The sequence below is a fragment of the Rattus rattus genome, chromosome 7 (genome assembly GCF_011064425.1).
Source record: "Rattus rattus isolate New Zealand chromosome 7, Rrattus_CSIRO_v1, whole genome shotgun sequence".
Taxonomy (NCBI): domain Eukaryota; kingdom Metazoa; phylum Chordata; class Mammalia; order Rodentia; family Muridae; genus Rattus; species Rattus rattus.
Window position 1 is genome coordinate 35,952,564 of NC_046160.1, and position 22,524 is coordinate 35,975,087.

The 22,524-nt window shown below is 42.0% G+C and overlaps 1 pseudogene; it reads left to right on the forward strand.

Moving 5' to 3' along the window:
* The first annotated feature begins 16,607 nt into the window (after window positions 1–16,607).
* On the forward strand, window positions 16,608–17,141 carry LOC116905672 (annotated as a pseudogene).
* Window positions 17,142–22,524: the final 5,383 nt, after the last annotated feature.

The following is a 22,524-nucleotide window of genomic DNA, read 5'->3' on the forward strand; positions in this document are numbered from 1 at the left end:
CCCTTCCAGTATGACATACTACAGGCCTTTCTGCATCATCTCCCCGAGCCAACCATGCCGGAACTCTCCTGATTATTACCATCCCTACAGGCATCCCTTAAAGAAGGAAACACATTGCAAAGGACACAGGGAATAATCTAGCAAGGGTGCTGGGCTGGCTTAGAGAGGAAAGCCGACGATATGAGGAAGGAAGGCCCCAGCTCATAGGGCTGGGCAAAAGCAACAGGACATACGCTGAGCAATGGTTAGGTGAGAGGAAACCTTTAGAAGGCAGTCTCCAAGGCTCTATGTAGAGGAGTCTGCATTTCTGGAATATACTCAGTCTCTCAAGTCTGAGGGCCCGAAGGGCTTTTAAGTTCTAAATACATTTGACAAAAAGCCTTTGAAGAATAAAAGTCTGGGCAATTTTACAACAGGAGTTGAATTTCTTGCAAACATATTTTTTCATTCGGTAATCACCTAGCATCTGCTAGGTGCTAGGCTTCAGTTCTGAAACAAAATAAGAGGAAGCCACCCTGAAACAGACTGTTCACAGTCCAGATGGGCTTCCAGAACAGTCATCGGTACAGAGGGCAGCCTATTGTCTCCTATTTTTCAACATTTCCTGTGAAGAGATCGTATTAAATACAGCACTGAACTTAAACTTAATTCCTTTCTCCATGATCCCCATAGCCATCTATCTGGTGACATCCTCTTTCACTGTGTTTTGAACGTTTATTTTTATTTTTAATTATCTGTGTTTGTGCATGTGCATACAAGCACATGTGATTGTGTGTCTATATGTAAGCATATGCATGTGTCTGTATACTCAAAGAGGCCAGAGGCACCAGATGCCCCAAGTGCTGGAATACAGGGTACTGTAAGCTGAATGTGTGATTGCTGAAATTAAACTATCATGATACACATGATCAGGGCAAGCTCGTCATCACTGAGCCAGCTCTCTAGCCCTGTTTTGTTTCGTTGAGACAATATGACCCAGGTTGGCTTCAGACTCACAATGCTTCTTCCTCAGCCACCCTAGCACTGAGATTAAAGGTACCTGATGCTACCTCCATTGACCCCAGAGCAGAATGGATGTTTCCCACCTTCCACTGCAGGATAAAGTTGAGTGAGGAGCTCTTAAGTGATAACTTAATAACTCCAGGACACAAGCTGTGTCCTGCCTATCAACAGCATTGATTACCCTGGATAAAATATAAATTACGATCCAACGAACATTTGCTGGAGAAATGAATTACCTTTCACCATATATTAGACACTGTAGCAGAAATAAGTGGGAGAGGTGTTTTTAAAACAATGTGGTCTCAAAAGTTATCGTTTAGATTGGGAAAATAAAGTGGATCAAGCAGACAAACACAAGCTACATATATATTGCATAGAGTAAGTCAGGTCTTCTCAAGATGCCTGGGTGTGGAGCAGGGGGCTGAGGAAGAAAGGAAAGGTGACCTAATTGGATCTGATGGGTCCACTGTGGGAAAGCTTGGGAAATTGGAATAGAATATCTGCCTTCAGATGATTTATCATGACATGAGACAAAGAAGGCTCCTTAGAAGAAAAAGCCATATTGGACGACTGGCCAATGCCATGAGCATTTCAGGATGTATGCTACTGGTGCAGGGGAACCATGAGCTATTATCCTAAAGAAGACTGCCTATCTAAAGGGTTGAGAGTAAAATGTTACAGACGTAGATAGTGGATAAAAACTAAACAGGTAGTTTTTCAAGGCATTGATGAATGGATAACGTTTGAGAATCATGCCACTGGAGTGAATGGATATTGGATCCATTACTGAGCGCTTGTGTGAACCAAGATGGACTGTCATGTTTTAGTTTTCTTACTGCCAGATGGAGCATTATCTTTGCAACCTATTCTAGAAGGCACAGGGGAGGATCAGAGGAGCTATCCAGAGTTGACAACACTACTATACATATTGTAGGAATGACTTTGGGGCAGTAGTGGTGGTGGAAGTTCATAGCTACCATTAGAGTGTTGAAAGGAGGACAAGCATTTAGTTTGTGGTAAAGTGGAAATCAGATATCAAACATGAATAATAGCTCCATATTTAATCTTTTAAACCACTAGTGTAATTGTTATTTTTCTAGACTTTGCAAGGAACTACGTGAGTTCTTAACTTGAATTCTTAGCATAGCTACCCTTGGGGTAAAAAGCTGAGAGCCATTGATGCCTAGCTTGAGTTTCATGAGTTTTGATGACATCCAACCAAGTAAAGAAACATCCTTGGTGACAGGACCTGAGCAGCAATGACTTTAAAGCTTTTCAGAAAATGAGAATGTATAAGCAAGGGAACCAGAAGACAAGGGTTGAAAGAGAAACTCACAAAAGTGGTGGAGAAACATTGTGAATTACATTCTAGTATATTGTACTATAACTAACTATGAAGTCTATTGTAAAAACGTATTGGTCTTGAAGGCTCTGTTTCTAGATGCATCATCCTAAGTCCTGTGGAGTGGACCTGAACAGTTGTAATGGTTAGTCTACAAGCCAACTTGGCTAAAAGGCCATGTCCAAGTATTTGGTCAAATATTAGCCTGGACATTTTTGTGATGGTGCTTTTAGGCGAGATTTACATGACAGTCAATGAACATTGGGTAAAGCTGGCTTGTCACCATATACTGAGTCTTATTCAGTCAGCGAAAAGCTTTGACCTTTCATCAAGATGGGAAGATTCTGCCTCTCAAAGACACATTAGACCATTAGACCTCCAGTCAGCTGTCTGCTGGACGACCTACAAATTTGGATTCTTCCAAGATCCACAGTCATAGTTACCAATTGCTTAAAACACTCCTGTCTATCTATTCACATATTTAGAATTGGAGAGAGAGAAAGAAAGAGAGAGATTTAAAGAGAGAGAGAGAGAGAGAGAGAGAGAGAGAGAGAGAGAGAGAGAGAGAATGATTCTGTTCTATTCTCTAGAAAATCTTAACTTCAGTGCTGAAGGTCCTTGCTATTTCGAATTAGGACCCAGACATTGACATTTTAAAAATCCCCACTGCACATGTAAAAGTGGAAAAATTCTTATCTAGAGTAAATGGAAGCAAAAGAACTTGCCACTGAGCTTGATTACCAGAGTTCAACAGGAGAAACTTGTACTGATGGACGGAGAGAACTGACTTGCACAAATGTCTTCTGATTTCCATACATATGTAGTAACATATGCATACTACCCCATCACACATAAATAAGTACATAAAACAAATACAATTTCTGTTCTAAGTGTTTCTAAATACCTTTGCAAACTAATTTCATATTTTCCAAAAACACCCTGGCAATAAAATTACACTCTAATAGGATTTTCCTATCTGAATGGCCTGAATAATTGCCTCCTCAAATTAGTATCCTAGAGCCTTCATACCTAGTATATGTTTGGGGATTAAGCCTTGAAGGAAGTAAGTAGGCTTAAATGAGGTTTTAGATGGGCCAAGATTTCTGGTATCCTTTCAAAGAAGAGAGACACAAAGTATGGGAGCAAGGAGAGAGACCTTAGGAGAGCTGAAAGCTGATAATATCATGCATTGGGACTTTAGCCTCTTGTTATGAAACTAGTTTTCTCCTATATGTGGGAACTAGGCTTCTTCTGTGTTAGCCTCCCTGCTTGTGGTATTTTTTCCTAGTCATCCTTTGTACTTCTCATACCAGTGACATTTGCAGCTTTGCTTAAACAAGCCAGTAAACTAGTTTTCCCAGAAACCTGCTGAGCCTGCATCTAATCCTGTCATGTGGCTGTCTCTTACATGCTCTCCCTCCGCTTAGAAGTAAACCAGAGTAGGTTTCAGGATGGAGGTGCACAACCCTGGTGTTCACTACACTGAAGCACAGCCTGGCTCACTGACATTGACACAGAAGCTACAGAGTGATGAAAGGTCCCTACTGTAAGTGAGTTCCAGTTCACCTGGTTACCACGGTCAATGTGCCGGAAATGCAGACTCCAAGAGATCCTGGGTAGAGCAGCCTTGGTATGATGTCACACCTCTGTGCAAGGATTTACAAACTGTCTCTGGATTTCTCTGTGCAACTAGCAGCATCCTTGTAACTTTGGAGGACAGATTTCTCGGTTCATCCATTCAGGGCACCTAAAGATCCTGGTTTTAGGACAATAGAGGAAGTAAGAGCAGGTCGTTGTACCTATGCTGACTTTCCGTCAAATATTGTTTCTCTCCTCAAGAGTCTTAAGGACTCAGAGAAACTTTCCTGAGCTTTAGTCCACACATATGCAAACTGGGAACGAAATGGATTGATGAAGGATCATTGAAGACCCACTATTGCCATGTGATATTGAACTAAGAATCCCCTCTTCTTAATGATGTCTTGTGCTGTGATAGAATCGTGGCTCGCTTCCGGACAGACCACAGAAGGCCAATATGGTTCCATGCGGAAGAGGTTTATTGAGGACAACTGGGGAGTGGGGGAAGAGGAAGGGGCATGAAAGGATCTGCGTTTCATTTAAACTGTGATGTAACCACTCCTAGGTAAAGGTGGAAACTAAACCAAATGTATGCTGGGAATGTATGGCCGTTACCATGGCAACAGATGTAAGGGTCCCTGTTGCCTGTGGTGACATTACTGCTGCATTTGGAGGCCAAAAGCTGTTCCTGATCCCAACATCTTGAACCTAGAAACAGTGTAATGTATTTTAAAGTTTGACTTGAACACTTGCTTGTGTTGAGAGACTGTTCTGTGTCAGAGCAGAAACGTTCTTTGAATCACCGAAGCAAACTCATTTTTCCTTCTGGGAAAGCCATTTGCCATGATTACACAATGAGCTAGCTCTTCTCACATTAGAACAGGATGCCAACCCTTCTGAACCCAGTTCATCCTGCTTTCAAGATGTCACTGGGCAGGCAATACTGAATTTTCTGAAAGGCAAAATCTCATTTCTCCTTTCATTTTTTTCCCCCTGTTTGCTCACGTGATTCTTCATTCTATCTTGTCTCACTGAATTCTTCACCATTCTCAAGAGGACCCATTAAATTGTTCTTTGGGTTTTTTCCTTGTTTTGTTTGTTTGTTTGTTTGTTTGTTTTCACTGATAAGACATTATCATGGCTACCTTTTAGGTTATTGTAATAAAAATATTCTGAACAAGAAGAACTTCAAGAAAGACTAGAACAGTTTATTTGCGCTCATAGTTCCATGGTAGTCTTCACATGCGGAAGTCGTGGCAGCAATAGTATGTAAAGTTCGTCATATCATGACTGTAGTCAGGGAGCAGATGGAAATGAATCCCTATTAAGCTTGCTTTCTAACATTCATGCAGGTGAGGACCCCAGACCAGGGAATGGTGCCATCTGCTTTGTGTCTTGGATTTAGATTTTAGTCTTTTGACTTAGTCTCTCTATATAACTTTGGTAGCCTCAAACTCAGAGATCCTCTTGTCTCTGGAGAGCTGGAACTAAAGGCGTGCTCTATCAAGTCTGGCTAATGCCACCCACTTCTAAGGTGAGTCTGTCCACCTCAATTAACCTAATCAAAGCAACCCTTCAATGATGTAGATCCTATCAAGTTGCTAATAGTAGCCATCACAGACATGGCTGTTGTGCCTTTGCACAGTTCCCAAGCATAAAAATGTACCTTCCTGCAGTGAATGTTCCAAAATATTAGGAGCTATGTTTCCTTGTCATCATAGTTTGTCAGTATATAGAAAAGTGAATTCTTGGTTTTTTAAATAATTGTACTTAGAAAAGAGTTCACCATAGAGTATATGAAAACGTTATACTGAGCTGAACATCATGGATTTGCACTCAGAAGGCAGTGTCTTTCCACATTTTAATACGTACCTACAGCGCAAATCACTGGAGAAACCCAGAGATGCCCAGACCTTGTGTCCAGCATCCTCTGCAGTTCTTGAATCTCACTTCCCCATTTGTCATTTAAGAAGAGCTTTCTTCTTGTAGCCTGAGTGCTCCTGGACAAGCTTTCCTCTGCTTGAGATTTTCTCCCCAGAGTTCCCAGGGCATATTTCTTAATCTATCAGAACCTATTGATAGTCCTTCTCTCCAAAGGTGTCTGTCTCCATCACCATCCCTGTCAGCCCTGATCACATGCTTATCTCTCCACATCACATGTGTCGCACAAAAGGGCAAGTTGGGCTCTTTGCAATGCACTGTTATTTCTGAGGTTGCTATGGAAAACAGTCCTGGGGTGAAATAAGCAAGAAATGGAGCCAGTGCCCACTGCTAAGTCAAAACACAGTGACACATACACGTGGAGCAGAACAAACTGAATTCCATTAGATGACTAGGTCCTCCGACTAAGGCTGAAAGGAAGATCTGGAAGTAGGGAGCAGGGCGGTCTGAACACTTCCCTCTTTCCAAGAATTGACTAATTCTCTTCAGCACCAGGCAGGATGCTCAGGAACAGTTCCCTCTGCTGCCGCCCCTCACTGCTGACTCACCAAGTCACAGACTGCTCCAGTGCCTCCCCCAGAAGAAAAAAGCGCCAAATGTTTTGGCTGGAGCTCAACAGCCAGGAATCTTGCCACCTGTCACAGTCTTTTTTTTTTTTTTTAAAGATTGCTGTTGATTTGAGAATAGTTCTTGCTTTGTTTTGTTTTGTTTTTTGTTTTATTTTGTTTGTTTGTTTTTTCTTTTTCTCTTTTCTTTTCTAATCATCAGATGACATGGGATTGGCATCAACAGAAGGAAGTGGGGACTCTTGCATGGGGTTGACAACACATCTCCTGTTCTCATACATACCAGTGTCTTCAAGAACCCAGAAATAGATAGGCCAAGAGTTCAGTGTTTGCAAATTTCACTCTTGGCTCAGAGCTACAGTTAGAAGTCCTGGATCACGTGTCATGCTTAAGGCTGGCAGGCACCCCTAGGAGATATTGAGTTCTCTGTTTCCTTTGGCCCAGAAGCTAAGGTACTGGGTGGAGAGGAACTGTAGGGACTCTGTGACTAGGCAAAGTCCCTAGTAGGACCACTTAAAGATACTAGTTTGATAGAAACCAAATTATCTTTCCCAAGGACATCCCCACCCCCACCCTGTGCCATGGGAAATTCAATAGATGTGTTTATAGCCCTTTTGTTCATAAAGACCACAACTGCTATCCTGTAAGAAAAGTCTAATTTTAGGAAACTATGGTGAGCCTTTGCCTTGAGTCAAGGTTTCAACACCCTCCTAATTTCCTCTACAAAGGAGTCAGGAGGGTCTGGTTCCAAACCCTAGAAATGAAATTCTCAACTTCTCATCCACATTTGCAAATGCAAATGAAAAGCATACAGCAAACTGGCAAAAGACCCACCAGCAAGTTTAAATGAGACATTGCTGGTAGTGACAGGCTCATTGTCAATGACTGCTTTCGTGTCATCCTAATCAGGAGCTGTTGTTCCATTGTTGTTTATAGCCTCCTTCAGAGATACGCCATTTCTACTAAACTGTGGACTGTTGGGGGTCTGTTGTTATTGTTAGCTCTTTGTCTTGAACACAGGGTCCCATATGGCCCAAGATGGTCACAGACTTGCTGTGTAGCTGAGGATAACATTCAATTTCTGATGCTCCTCCTTCTACCCCATGAATGGTAGCATCACAGGCAGGCACAGCTACTTCTGTTGAGAAAGTGCTTAATATCAAACCTAGATGAGCATACATGCTAGGCAAGACTTTATAAGCTGTGATAGTTTGAGTGAAAATGACACCCACAGGTTTAAATGTTTGGATACTTGATCCCCAGCTGGTAGAACTATTTAGGAAGGAGGAGGTATGGCCTTGTTAGAAGAGGTGTGCCACTGGGTGTGAGCTTTGAGGTTTAAAAGCCCATGCTATCCCTCTGTGTGTGTGTGTGTGTGTGTGCGTGTGCGTGTCTGTTTGTATGTCTGTCTGTCTGTCTCTCTCTCTCTCTCTCTCTCTCTCTCTCTGTGTGTGTGTGTGTGTGTGTGTGTGTGTGTGTGTGTGTGTTTCATGCCTGTGGATCAGATATGTCTCATTAGCTACTCCTCCAGCACTATGCCTGCCTGCCTGCTGTCCTGTTCCTTGTCATTATGATCATGGACTCTAGCCCCCTTGGAACTGTAAGCTCGATGAACTACTGCTTGCTGTTTAGTGGATGCTCTCTGCTAGATCTGCAGAGCTCTGGACAGGCCCGAGAGGCCAAAGAGTTTTGCTTTCAGAAGGGTTCAGGGAGTTGAACTTCTGTGGTGAGATACTACATGGCTGGAGCCTGGCGGTGCAAGCAGGGAAAGGGAGTTGGATCTGGGCAAGCTGCTGAGTCTCTGGTAGGGCACAGTGACTACTAGCCAAGTTCAAATGAATTCAGTAGGGTCAAGCAGCTCCCAGCAGGAAAAGCTCCGGTAAAGAATTCTCTTTCCCAAAAGTGTTACAATTCTTATATGACAGACACTCTCAGACAATCTTCAATGAAGTAACTCGGGTCTTATATACATTTTGTGATAGATTGGGGTCTAAAAGCAGATGCTTTCTATTGGCTAGGTCTGAAATGTTAGGGATGCCTCATCTGCATGTGGAATGATTTTAGGCCCTGCCCCTACATGGCTGAAGGTCAAGATCCTCTCAATGGGGTGCCATGGTCACATGTCCCAGGACAGGAACTTGCTTGGGAGTAGATGAAATGTCTACCACCCTCAGGTCTGAGGGTCCCAGGGTTTCTGAACCCACTCAACTTTACCAAGTTTCCTGGCACAGTCCACTGACCCATAGACTATTTCTTTTATAAGTTGTCATGGTTATAGTGTCTTCACAGCAACACAAAGGTTACAAAAGACACAAGCAGAGCTGCAGCACTGGCCCTGATTCAGTTTATATTTGAAAGGGTGAGCACATTTAAGGGGTTCAGAAATGTATGATTCCATGCAATCCCATAACAGCACTAAGCATGAAGTCAGCACATGAGATCCTGGGAATTCACACACATGATGTAAAGATGCATGTGAAGGCTGAGCATTATCAAGCAGTTTGGAGTCTATGATTATAATCATTGAAGAGAGCACAAGTACAGATCAATTGCAAAGATCATCTGTACTTATGGGTTGCAAAGTGACTGAGTGTGTGTGTGTGTGTGTGTGTGTGTGTGTGTGTGTGTGTGTGTGTGTGTGTGTGTGTGTAGGCCACAGTTCAGCATAGAGTATCTTCCTCAGTCACTCTCCATTTTTGAGATGATCTTTCTAACTGAACCTGTAAATCACTAGACTGACTGGCCATTGAGTTTCAAGGCTCTGTGGTTTTTGACTCTGCAACTTGAGTTACAGACCAGCACATCTGTGCCCCACCTTTATATGGGTGCTGAGATGCCATATGCTTGCACAGCAAGTATTTTACTGACTGGTCTGTCTCCTCATCCTCTTACATGGCTTTTCAAAAGTGAAAAGCAACAAGATAAATAGGCCTGTAAAGGACTCAGATGACCCTTTCGAATCATGCACACACACACACACACACACACACACACACACACACACAGATTTAGCCCAGGTTAGCTCAAGCATTCATGGCCCTGACTTGGAATATAAATTAAATATTAGTTAATTGTACTATCATAAATATCTTATATAATTTATCTAGGTTTACATTTTGATCCCCAATATCATGTCATAGAACTGGAGTGTGATACCACTGTCAAATATATGTAGGCAGCTTTGTGTTTAGATAAAAACAGCAGAATTTTCACATTATTACTGAATCAAAAAAAATACTTCTGTCCTGGAAAAGAAAGGAAGTCTATCTTAATTTTGTTGCAATTTATTTTATATAGTAAGTTATTTTATATAATCAATGTAATTAGGTTATATAATTAATTTATTTTGTTGTTAAGCTTTGAGACAGGTTCCATATCAGCAGATTCTCTATCTCTCCTGCCTCAGTTTCTACCACCACACCAGGCTGAAAGTTTAATTTTAGAGACAAACAACTCACATGAAAACAGTGTCTATTTTATGTCCTTGAAGGAACAGGAGAGTGAACATTCTTCATCACTGGAGTACTAGTGTGTGAGAGGAGTTGAAATATGAAGGCCTGTGACGCGATGGTGTCCTTTAGCTTGCTGCTTTTCCTTCCACGGCATAGGTGGAGAAACGATGCGTGCCCTTAAACAACTTAGCGTTTTGCTCCTAACCCTGAGACCAGACCTTCCTAGACAGCCACAGGCTGACCACAATTCGCTGCTACTTTCTTCATCTCCAGAACCAGGCACTGGCTATTGTTCACTATAGTGAAGGTCAGGGGCTTGAGATTGGTCTGCAGGGATGATCTTTAGGTGCAACAAGGCTTCGAACAAGTCCATGAAGGCGACTGTCTGCTGTCATCCAAGGGGTACATTACATGATACACCAACAGTACATGCCTGAAACCTTACATATATGAATTTTTTCCTACATATATGTACCACAGTAACATTTGGTATACAGAACATTAATCACAACAATTAATGGCGAAATAAAGCAATTATAACTATATACCGCAATACTGGCTATTTGTGATTGGTACATTACTTAGTTCTGGGATCATTCACTTATAGCCAAGCTGTTTTTGGCTACTTGTAGCTGAAGATGCAGAAATGGAAACATGAAATAGAGTTGGGGGGATGATTACTCTGAGTATCTTCCAATGGACTTCGGGGGTGATTGCTGTGAATATTTTCCTAGTTCAGAAACAATTAAGTTGAAAGAACGAGGCAGTCTCCTCCATGGTAACCTCAACTACAAAAACTGGTTTTCACTCCATTATCCAGACAAGGAATAGCACATCTTCTCTGGGAGGCTCTCCTGACAAACAGTTGCTCCCTTCTCGGCCGGGCAAAGCTTTTCACCAGGGTACTAGGACTTAAACAAAGCCAAACAAAAATCAACCCCCTTACCTGGAAGCATCCATTTTATTAGAAATTTTGAAAAAATATATTACTTTGTGTTGAAGACGTATAGAAGAAAATGCAGCACTGCCTGAGTTAAAATAAACATGAAACTTACAATTGGATTTTAAACAATAGCTCATGCAGAAACTGCACTGAGACAGCGTGTATGAACCCTGAATGAAGACAAAATTCATCATGGGGGATAACAAGAATTCAAACCAACAGAGGCAAGGGAAGTTCCCCAGGCTGTAGACTCCTCAAAGCATCAGGATTCTGAAATCACACCATCTCCCAGCAGAGCCCATGAACTTCACTGCTACATCCCTCCCTCTCACTCTCTGGCATTTGATGGAGTAGGGCAGGAGAGCCAAGCGTATTCATTCACTCTCTCCAGCTGGCTGTGAGGACCCAGTGGAAATTTTTAAGAAGCCCAGGATTTTAGCTTTTCCCCTTGGCTGCTGCTGGTTGCATAACATGCTCATCAGTAAAAGAGCTGAATTGCAAATAATCTACTAACCTGGAAGGAATGTCTGAGTAGCTCCCACACACCACACTGGTACTCATTCAGCCCAGAAAGTTTTGTGGGTTTGCTGTGATATTATTGAAGTAAAGGGTTTGGCTATCATAGCCAGTAACTTGAGTGTGTCTTTTGATCCATGTAGAAATTGTTCATCTAAATGACATTTGTATGTTATTCTTAAACTGCCTGTGGAATCAGATAATCGATTCCCCAGAAGGCTGTCAGCAGCCTCCAGTCTTTGTGAAGGTTGAGTTTCCGGCAAGAAAGGGTGTCAGGCGTGCCTGGAGGCGAGACTTCTGGAAGGATGATTCACACACTTTTATAGCTTCACTGTTCACAGGCTTTGGGTTTGTTGTTTAAAAGCAATCTGAATGTATGGGATCTTTATGATGGCGTATATACCAGGGGTGCTTTGAAAGTACTGTTTTCTTGTGGATGTGGCTGTCAAGGTGGGATCTGGGAGCATCGAAGTTTACACTGGTGTTCTAGTGTCTGTGTGATCGAGCAGGGTGGAATGTCCTCTTCTACTATGCTAGCCCCCATCAGGTGCCAAGGATAAACAGACTAAGAAAAAAGAAATTGTGTCATAAACCCAGACCTTGAATTTTCACCAAAGGTCTCACCAAGTGGTGTAGAACTGAGTGTCAGGGTGTTTTGTGCCAGATGTGAAAGTTCACCATGGAAGAATTCCAAAGTTTATACTGGATTCATGTCTCACTAGAAGATCAGTTTGCAAAGCCAGTGGAGACAGCCGGAGTGAAAAGAAATGAGTCGGACCCAGGAACACACAGCTAGCGGCCACAACTGTGGCAGGGAACTTGCCACGGATGCGGTTGCCTCTCAGAAGCAACTGGCCAACTTCTGTCCTCTGAGAGCCCTCATGATCCTGCACTCCTTCCTTACTCAGCCTCCTGAATCTACTCCAGCAGCCTGCCCTGCCTTCTTGGCATACTTCAGACTCAGCCCTGCCTTACCCCAACACAGAAGTTATACTACTAATATTTCTCATTGAAGTGACAAAACACCATGCAAAAGCAATTTAAAGAGCTTAATTTGACATACGTGACATATCCATAAGACTATATGCTATCATGACAGAGAAGCCAAAGCAACCCAAGTATGAGGCAACTGCTCACATTTACAATTACATTACTGTGGAGTCAGAGAGATGGATATAGGCAATGAATCTCAGTTGGTCCTTTCTGTTCCATTTTCCTTTGTCCAGGACACCAACCCATAGTGTGCTGTCCGGGAAGAAAGCATTCCAAAGAGAAACAACCGTGCTCCATCTTGTTTAGTTATGGACTATTAAAACAGCCCACTCCCAAGAATTAAAAGTTCTCTGGACATCTTATTCTGAGAGAGGAGAAAAGCTGGAGTCCTGGTTTCAAACAGAGGAGGACATACCTCCCAGAGAGAGATGTTATACATTTCTGACAACTCATTAGACCTTTCAGGAGAGGCTGGAGCAGAGATAGTGATAGGTCAGTAGCAGACAGGACCACACTTAGACCAGGATTACTTTCTTATGCATTCACCCAGCCCTCTAAACATTTGAAACCCGCAATTTCTGTCAGTATCTCAAAAAGGTTCTGGAGATCACTGGGTCTCTTCATTTGTTCCTCTTCCTAAGGTGGCCACACTGATTAAATATTCTTCCTCCTTTTGCTAATATTTGTCTCTTTTCTTGGGTTACAGGCAAAAAGCAGCTGAGCCTCACTTGTTAGAGCTGTCAATGCCCTGGCTTTTATCCTAAATAATCCAGTAACAATGAATGGTGCCTCCTGCGTCTGAGTGGGTTTTTCCCTTGGTTAAATCCTCTGGAAACATCTTTACAGACATATGCAGAGGAATTTGTCCTGGGAGATTCTGCATTTGGTCAGGTTGAGGGTTGGGTCCTACCTACACAGAGGTGCAGAAGTAAATCTACTTCTTTCCTAGACAACTGACATAGTGTAGCACATGAATCCCTAACTCAAGTTCCTGGGACAAGCCTCACCCTACTCACTGTCTTACAGGCCTACAAAGCATCTCTACTGTAATCTTTTATATTTATTTATTTACTCTATGTTGGGGGTGGAGGGAGAGACAGAGGGACAGAGAGAATACATGTGTGCATGTGACAGGGAACAACTTGTGGAGTTTGTCCTCTCTTTCTACCATGTGGGTTCCAAGGACTGAACTCAGATCATCAAGACTGGTGACAGATACCCTTACTAGCTAGCTCAGCCACATAACCTATCTTCCCCCTATTCCAATCATTTTCTTTCTTTGATGAAGTCTTGCTATGGAACCCTTGGTTGGTCTGGGAATCAATATGGAGACCACACTGTCCTCAAACTCACAGATATCTGCCTATTTCGGCCTGCTGCATGTTAATAGCTATGGCTCAACTGTATTCAATGGGAAATTTCATAAATAAAATTTGAATTTTGAGCAGCATGTGCTGTTGGTGTGTCAGGATGAACTCTTATATTATCTCACTTCATCTCACCCTGGAAGTGAAACATTACTATTTCTAGCCAACTCATGGGTGCAGTAGATACTACTTGCCCATTAGTCATCGGGTACATATCTTGGCTATCATACCAACATTACATTCTCACAATACTTGTATTTAGGTATTATCTATGGTAAGCAAATAGCCCCTAACAGCACCACATACAACAAGCAATGAAATGGAATTGGGTGGAATGCAGTAGAGTGGGGTGGAGTGAGGTGGAGTAGGGTACAGTAGAATGGGGTGAAGTGAAATGGAGTGCAGGAGTGGAGTGGAGTGCCATGGATTGAAATAGCATGAATGGCATGAAGTGGAGAGCAGTGAGGTGTAATGGCATAGAACAGAGTGTCATAGAATGACTGGAACGGAGTGGAATGCCATGCTGTGGGGTGTAATGGAAAGATATGGAGTAGAGTGAAATGGTATGTAAGAGAGTTGGGTGGAGTGGAATGGCATGGAGTGGAGAGGAGTGGAATGGATTTTTTTTCTGGAATGGCATGGCAGATTAGCCACAGGAGTATATGATACCACTGCAAGACCTGTAAGACAAACATAGCCCACATAGAGTGTGAACAACCTATGTTCCCAGGTGCCCACTAAGGCTCTTGAGATGTTTTCTCTATGTATAGGGAGAGACTATTGAAGTTTAACATCCTACCTAGGATACATCAGTGTCCTCATATCTCAACTGTCACCACTGCCCTAAGAAGCTTCACTGGGTTCCCCTCACATCTTAGTCAGCTCATGTCTGTGGTTTTCTCATCACTCCCATAAGACTGTCATTAACTTCCTCACATTCTCTGCATATTTTACCTACCTCAATTGCCTTATGGACTCTGAGATCCTCCAGTGCTAGGACAATATCTTATTCATCCTTGTGTATTCATAGCTCCTCAAGTTAGGCTCAGTCCCTTGTAAGCCCTATATAGTAAACCTTGCTTAAATGAATGGAATTCAGTTTGCTTTATGTAAAATTGACAGGCAGGAAGGATTAAAACACATAAATTCCTTTAAACCACATATGTGGAATTTACACAGGGGAGAGGAATCTATTTTTGTGACTGGCGACAGCTCGTTTCCAAAAGGTCATTCCAAAGTAGCATGGCCCAGCTTTTCCAGCATTGTCCTTTCTAGAAGAAATTTCTGCAGACAGATCCATGGCTCAGTCAGCCACCAACTCATACACTTATAAGAGGCTATCTAGACTATTTAGAAGCAAAGTACTATTTGGGACAATGTTCTCAAACAAATGTCTCTTCCTTTCAGAAAGCCATAAATTTGTTAGTCTTCCTTTATCTCCTGTTCTTCATAACTAGTTCATTTATACACAAATTCATGTGGCATATTTGGACACTAAAGGAAAGGAGGGACACACTCCCTTTGTTAATCAGGCAGCTGCATGGGCAGTCACTCACAAGAAAATCCATGTTATCCAAATTCTTTGTGTAGCAGATTTTAACTTTGAATATTGTACCTGGACAAAGCAAGGTTAGACCTATGGGTTCATCTCTGCTCATTTCATTTAATCCAAGACAGACTACAACTCTCACTTATATGAAGACTTCCTTTAGAAGAAAGGATAGAGGTACCTTTGATATAGATGTTAGAAAAAATGAAACAAAGCATCCAGGACAGGTAAGAACAGGGTCCTGAGAGTAGTATCTACTATAAACTTTGTACCATCACTGTGGGAAAATATGCAGGTGGCTCACTTCAGATTCCATAAGAACTTCCTTTCTTCTCCATTTGATGCTCTAAAACAAATAGCCAACAACTAGCTAACTGTATAAATTATAGATGTGTATTTTTGTCACCAAGGGAAAAGTCATGTAAGAACACAATGAGAAGGCAACTATCTACAAAGCCAGAATGAGTCCTTGTCAAGAATCAAAGCTGTCAAGTTGGGGATTTAGCTCAGTGGTAGAGCGCTTGCCTAGCAAGCACAAGGCCCTGGGTTTGGTCCCCAGCTCCGAAAAAAAAAAAAAAAAGAATCAAAGCTGTCATTATGTCCATCCTGGATTCATTGCTTCCAGACCTATGTTGTTTAAGACACATAGATAGCATAATTCTATTATACCTCTCTATTCCCAGGGAACCTGAGTTTACTAAGGCAGTGTGTGAGCTTAGCCTTTAATATGGAATAAAGATTGGTAAATTTAAAAGTGCATTGCAACTTGGTAGAGTGTGTGTTCCATGTTGTATTCTAAGTCATGGAATGTAACAGGAAAGATGATGCAGATGGTCCTCCATCTTGTATACTGGCTGAAACCATTTTAAGAGTGACTAGAATGTCATATTCTTGATGAGAAGCCCCATAGAATAGAAACCAAGGTCAGGATGCCCCAGCTAGCTTATCATAGCTTATGCTAAACTGATTGCTATATAAACCTTCTCCTTCAGCTAACTGCTTATCTTAGCCTCTGTTAAACTGCTTGCTTGCACAACTTCCCTATACCCCTCCATTCTCCAACTCACCCTACTCCCTTCCCCTGCTACTGCCAAGTGAGACACAAGAATGTGGGGGTTTGTTTGTTTGCTTAGTTTGTTGGTTGGTTGGTTTGCTTTGTTTTGATTTGATTTGATTTAGAAAATCCCATGCTCTGAATACTTGTTGCTACACTTGGGCTTCCAAATACCTAAGTATAGCTCCACTAATTAAAATACTTAGAATTGGTTATAAACTGTGTCTGAGTGGTTATCTCTGGTGGGTTCCCCGTAACAAGACTTTGGTTGAAAGTAAGTGCGGCTCTCTTCCTATTTTCCATAATGGCACAAGATCAGGGTAGGAAGGAAAACCCCATGAGGGAACTTCACATCTACAAGCCCTGTCTCAGTACCTGTGTCAGAGAAAGGAGGGACTGACTGATCTTGGCAGCCAAAGTGTTAGAGCAGGTCAATGGCCAGATATTTTTTCGTATATTTTCCAAAGAGAAATACATCACCAAGTCCTTTGGCATCAAAAGAAATGAAAGGATCACTATTCACTATACAGCCCATGAATCAAAGGCAGAAAAAATCCTGGAGAAAGTCCTAAAGATACAAGAGTATGAGTTACAGAAAAATAACTCCTTGGATTCTGGAAATATTGGATGTGGGATTCAAGAACACATTGATCTGGACACCTGAGTATTGGGACCCACAGCCTGGACTTCAACATGGTGCTAGGTAGACCCAGTTTCACTATCTCAGGTAAGAAGCATAGGACAGGCTGCATTGTAGCCAAGCACAGAATCAGTAAAGATGAGACTATGTGCTGGTTCCAGTAGACATATAATAGGATTCATCCTTCCTGGCAAATAAATGTTGTCCAAAAGGCTAATAAAATTTTCTCAGAAATGCAAACAAATGATAAGTAAGGCAAGAAGCAACAGAAAGGGAGAGGTGAACACAGAGGTATCTGGGCAAAGTTACCATATCTGTGAGGAGATATGGGAGGTGGCAACCGGTGCAAGAGAAACCCCCAAGCTACTCAATGAATAAGAACAAAACACTGGAGACTAAGGAGCTAGGAAAGGGGACCTGGGAATAATAGAATCCCTATTTCCACTCTGCCTGGAGCTTGTGTCCAAAGACCATGTCATGGGTGGTTGTCTCTTTACCCAGGCTGGAATGAGAGTAGGGGGTGAGGTTCCCTTGTGGGAATGAATTTTAAGCTTTGCCTCAACTGACACCAGAGGAATGGCAGCTGATCCCTCTGCTGGACTCAATAGCTTCTTGTTTTGCTTCTATAGAACCGAGTGTAAGATTTAAACTAGATGCCTTATGTAAGAGAAAGGGCCCTCAAGACTATATAATGCAAATGGGCATTCCATACATAGCCACTTCCTCCCGCCAGGAAGCCAAGAGAAGCTGTGTTCCTGAAGTATAGAAAGAGCTAAACAAAGAAGCCAGCATCCTTCTCTGTGAGATTCCAATTTGAATCAGGCTGCCACAAATGTAAAACGACTTCATTTTCCTTTGCCAGATCCCCTGGGGATTGCAGACTTGTTTATGCCTCTGTGAAATGAAACTCAGCCCAGCCCAAGAGCAGGAAAACACTTCTATAGGCAGGAGGCTGCTGAAGCCAGAACATGGCAGGGTCCATTCACCCTCCTGTTGGGCAGCTCATCCTTTCAGAACAAGGGAACCTCAGTCCCCAGTGGCCAGGCTTGGCAGCAGGGAAGAACTGACTCAGATGCAGTATTCAGATCTAAAACTTGATGCTGTCAACCCACAGAGATCATCTTCCTCTTCTGGGGACTTATGATGGGGTTTATAAACAACGGGGTGGAAGATTCTCTTCTCTCTCTCTCTCTCTCTCTCTCTCTCTCTCTCTCTCTCTCTCTCTCACACACACACACACACACACACACACACACACACACACACACACACACACACACACACACACACACACACACCAAGCAGACAAATCTTAGGAATACCAAGTGGTCTTACATCTTGGCTCACTGGCTGTGCTAGCCATTTTCCTCATTGCTATTGCTATGATCACAAACCTGCCAAAAGCAATGTTTATTTGGGTTTATGTTTGAGAGTACAGTGCACTGTGTGTGTTGGGGGTGGTGGGAGCACAGAGATACAGCAATGGGAGCTTCAGCATGAGTTGTTCCACAGAGCAGCCACAGTCAGGAAGCAGGAAGAGGTGAACACTGGTGTTCATTTTACCTTTGTCCTTTTTATGCAGCCTGGGAACCCAGCCCATGGTATGCTAATGCACAGATAAGCTGCTGTAGTTTGAATGAAATGTCCTCCATTAAGTCTCCAGCCATTGAATACCCAGGCCCCAGTTGGTAGCTATTTACAGAGGATTCAAATGTGTTCGGCTCCAAGTTCAACGAGAAGATCGTTTGTACCAACGAAGTATGGTAAAGCAAGATTTGGCAAAGTATCTGATGTTGACCTATACTCAACACATGCATAAATGTACACAAGTGCATGAATGCATTCACGTACAGAGTTATACTAGAGAGGGAGAGAGAGAGAGAGTTTTCTTCTTGGGAGATGTCCAGAACCAATCTAGCCTTCTGACCCAGAAAGATGACAGAAGCCTGAGTCAGCTGACTTCTAGCTCATTCTTTGTTGATAAAAAGTCCAGCAAATGTCAACAGACCTTCATTTGTTCATTTGACCTTTTATAGACATTGAACTAAACAAATACTCAATGATTTTGCTAATATAGTATTTGGGGTCTTTTATTATATGACAATTAGTGACCAAAGCAGGGGGTGGAGGTAATCTGAAGCAATAGGTGATGTATTTTGCCTGTGTAAGTCTAGAAATTTTCTGGAAGACACCTGTTTGCTCACAGAGAATGCTCATAGGATCATCTTTGGTTAGAGCAATGATTGCAAATGTGTGGCCTTTGGGAAGAAAAGTGTCACTGAAGGCAGGCTTTGAGAATTTAAAGACTTGTCTCATGTGAAACTCGCCATCTCTCTGTTTTGTGTTTGCAAAGATGTGAGCCCTCAGCCTCCTGCTTGTGCCTCCATGTCTGTGTTCTGCTACCACGGAACCAACCTCTCCAGAATGGTAAGCCTAGACAAACTATTCTGTAAGTTGTCCTGACCATAGACTTGTGTCATAGCAACAGAAAACTATCCAACAGTCATACCTAAAAGTACATTTCTATGATGAATCAAAATCTAGTCATGTTGATAATAAAGACTGGGGATCATAGCTCCTTTATCCCTAACAAACACTAAATATATATTTATTAACAAACTGCTGTGTTGTAATAGAGAAGAAATTCAAGATGGCTTCTGAGTTTGCATCAAGTCTTTGGGATACTTCATGATATAGGTTTAGAACCAAATCCTGCTTGCTTGGTCTGTTGTTTCTTTATCTACAGCCAGCCATCAGCATCGCTGCCTCCAAGCAGCCTTGAAGTATAGCCTGAGACAATGGTCATCACCCTTTATTTTGTCCCAAGCATGTTTAGTTAGCTACCAAGCCTGTGCCTTCCACATAAGCATCCTTAAGGGGTGAACTGAGACAGCAAATGTGAGCTATGGAGATCTGAGCCTGGCTGAGAAAATTAAGTGGTTTACATTCCTTGAAGCTAATTAAGCAAGTTGACAGGGGAAGCTGTTTGACACAGGGAATGCCCTGAACCAGAAATGAAGATATTGTACATGGGAAAGGCACCTTATGCAGAGAAATAATTGTTTTGATACTCTCAGCTAAGCAATCAAAATATCCTCCTTCAAAACTCTTATAAATAAACCCAGGCTCATTTTCTACCCTGAAGACTTAAAGATGAAGCCCAGGGAAAGCACTGGGTGATTTGGGCACTATGTGATGGGCTGTGTAGGAGAAATTGCCATCTGTCCCTGGGCAGAGATTCAATTAGAGGAGATTTTAGAAGTGACCAAGACAATTAATTTCATCAGACATGTAACAAAAAGTCAAGGTCCTTCTGTCTGTAGATTTCTGTGCAGCTCATACTCACTATAATGACACTAGGTTAAAGACCTACATTTGATTGGTAACATGCAGCTGGCGGAGATGTATTTTTTAATCTAGGTACAAGACATTAAGTGAGAAAGAGTGCATTTGCATAGAAAAAAATACCTGGTCTATGTGTTCCCAGGCCACTGATGACTGAATGGGGATGCAACAGGAAGAACATTTGTGATTGGTGATCCAAACCTGTGCAGAGTGTATTCCAACATGGGAGAGGTGAGGGGCGAGAGCAGTGGAAGTCTGGAGAGGCCCAGGAGCTTGGGGTCTGGGGATCCTGGACCCCAACTTCACACATGACATTTACTCACTGGTAACTTCGCCCTGGAACTGAGAGTTGATGCCTGTTGTACTCATATTCTTAGAAGGTTTGTCATTCAGGATGAATGAGCTCATTTTGTAAATAAGGACCAGACCACTTTCAAAAGTTCACACACATTGTGTGATTCCGGGTTCCTAGCCAACACCTCTGTAGGCCATATCTCTGAAACATTGGATTTCTCAGCCAAATGATTAGTAGAGTAAATCCTTCTCTTTCAGAACCTTCCTTGTAAGAAGCCAAGTGTGAAAAAGTTTTCAGTAGCTGGGTAATTCCACAGAAAGACACATAGAATGAAATGTTGACCAAGCATTGTTCAAGTAAAACAACTTGGATAACAACAATACGTAATATAAGGTGATTAATAGAATGTTCATTAATTACTAATCTTCCTTGTAGAAAACATGGGTGAGGGTTTTCAGCAGCTGGACAATTCCACAGAAAGACATAAAAGAGAATAAAATATTGACCAAGCATTATTCAAATACAAACAACTTGGATATCAAGAGCACATGGCAAAAGGTGATTAATAGTATGTTCACTAATTACAATGTTGAATAATATACTCTATCATTTATTTTTCTACATGTAAACTAATCATGGGGTGGGATGAGAAGACTGAAACTAAGAGAAATAAAGCTGTTGTACCTGGCTCTTGGGCCTATCTTTAAAAATATTTTATTGCCCCAAGGCAGCTGGGAAACTGATGTAAATATAAGGTATTTTATCAATTATTGGATCTATGTAACATAAATTGACAGTAGGAGCAGATATAGAAGGATCCTATGCTTGTTTCATTGTCTAATCTGGCCCGAAACATTTACTAGGAAAGTTTGCATTCAAACTCCCTAAAGGTACCTTGGATAACCCTGCAAGCCACCTTTCAACAGATGAGAAGGAAGCTTGCTCCATCCAAGTGACTTCTGCAGGTTTAAATGGCTGTCTACACCCTAACTTCTATCTTTCCAGTATCTAGTCTTCTCTGTGACAGTTGGCCCTTATCAAAGATTTTAACAAATGCATACAATTACAAATAATGAAACCCAGCCTTATTAGGAAGAAATAATTGCTCTTCTCTTTATGCATAGATGAAGCACCATCTGCTGGAAAGTAGCACTGGAAAGCAAGGTCAAGTTTTACCAGGAAAGAAACTACTCTTTTCACCAAAATTGTGCCATCAATGGAGCCTATCAAACCTGTCTTCTCAACATCTATGGAAAGCAAGATGAGGCTGCCAGCAGATGTGCTCCATGATGCTGTAAATATTTTGAAAATGTCTCCTAATTCACAAAAGCTTTTGTGGCTTCTATACACTAACCATTGACTGGTGACAAAGACCATCATGGGGATTGAAAGCCAATTGATTTCCTGGGGGATATTCACAGTGAAGAGGCAAAAAAAGGACAAAGCTGTGTATGCTGTGGTATGGTCAAATTTGGGGCAAGATCTTAGCTTACACAACTAAGCAAAAACCAGAACAAGGAGAGCCTAAGACTATAAAAAGCCAGAGAGGTGTCCATAAAGAGTTCTAAGGCCGATGTTAAGGGAGCTATAGAGCCTAGGTCTTTATAAATTTGGTTGTGACTTTGAGATCAATACTTACTGAATCTTATCTAAATAAAAAAATTTAATAAGGAGGGATGCTAACAGGACCATTGGTGGCAGAGCAAAGAGTGCTCAACATTAACACTAACATCAGTTTTCAGACCCAAGAGTGGGAAGAAGGAAGGTGTAAGGACAAAGGACACCAAGGTTGTTTGATAAAGCCACAAGGAGTCATGGTATCTTAAATGTAGCTAAAGTTATACACGCTACTCATAAGTGTATGTGTATACATATATACATACATACATACACACACACACACACACACACACACACAATTATACATATGTACATATGGAA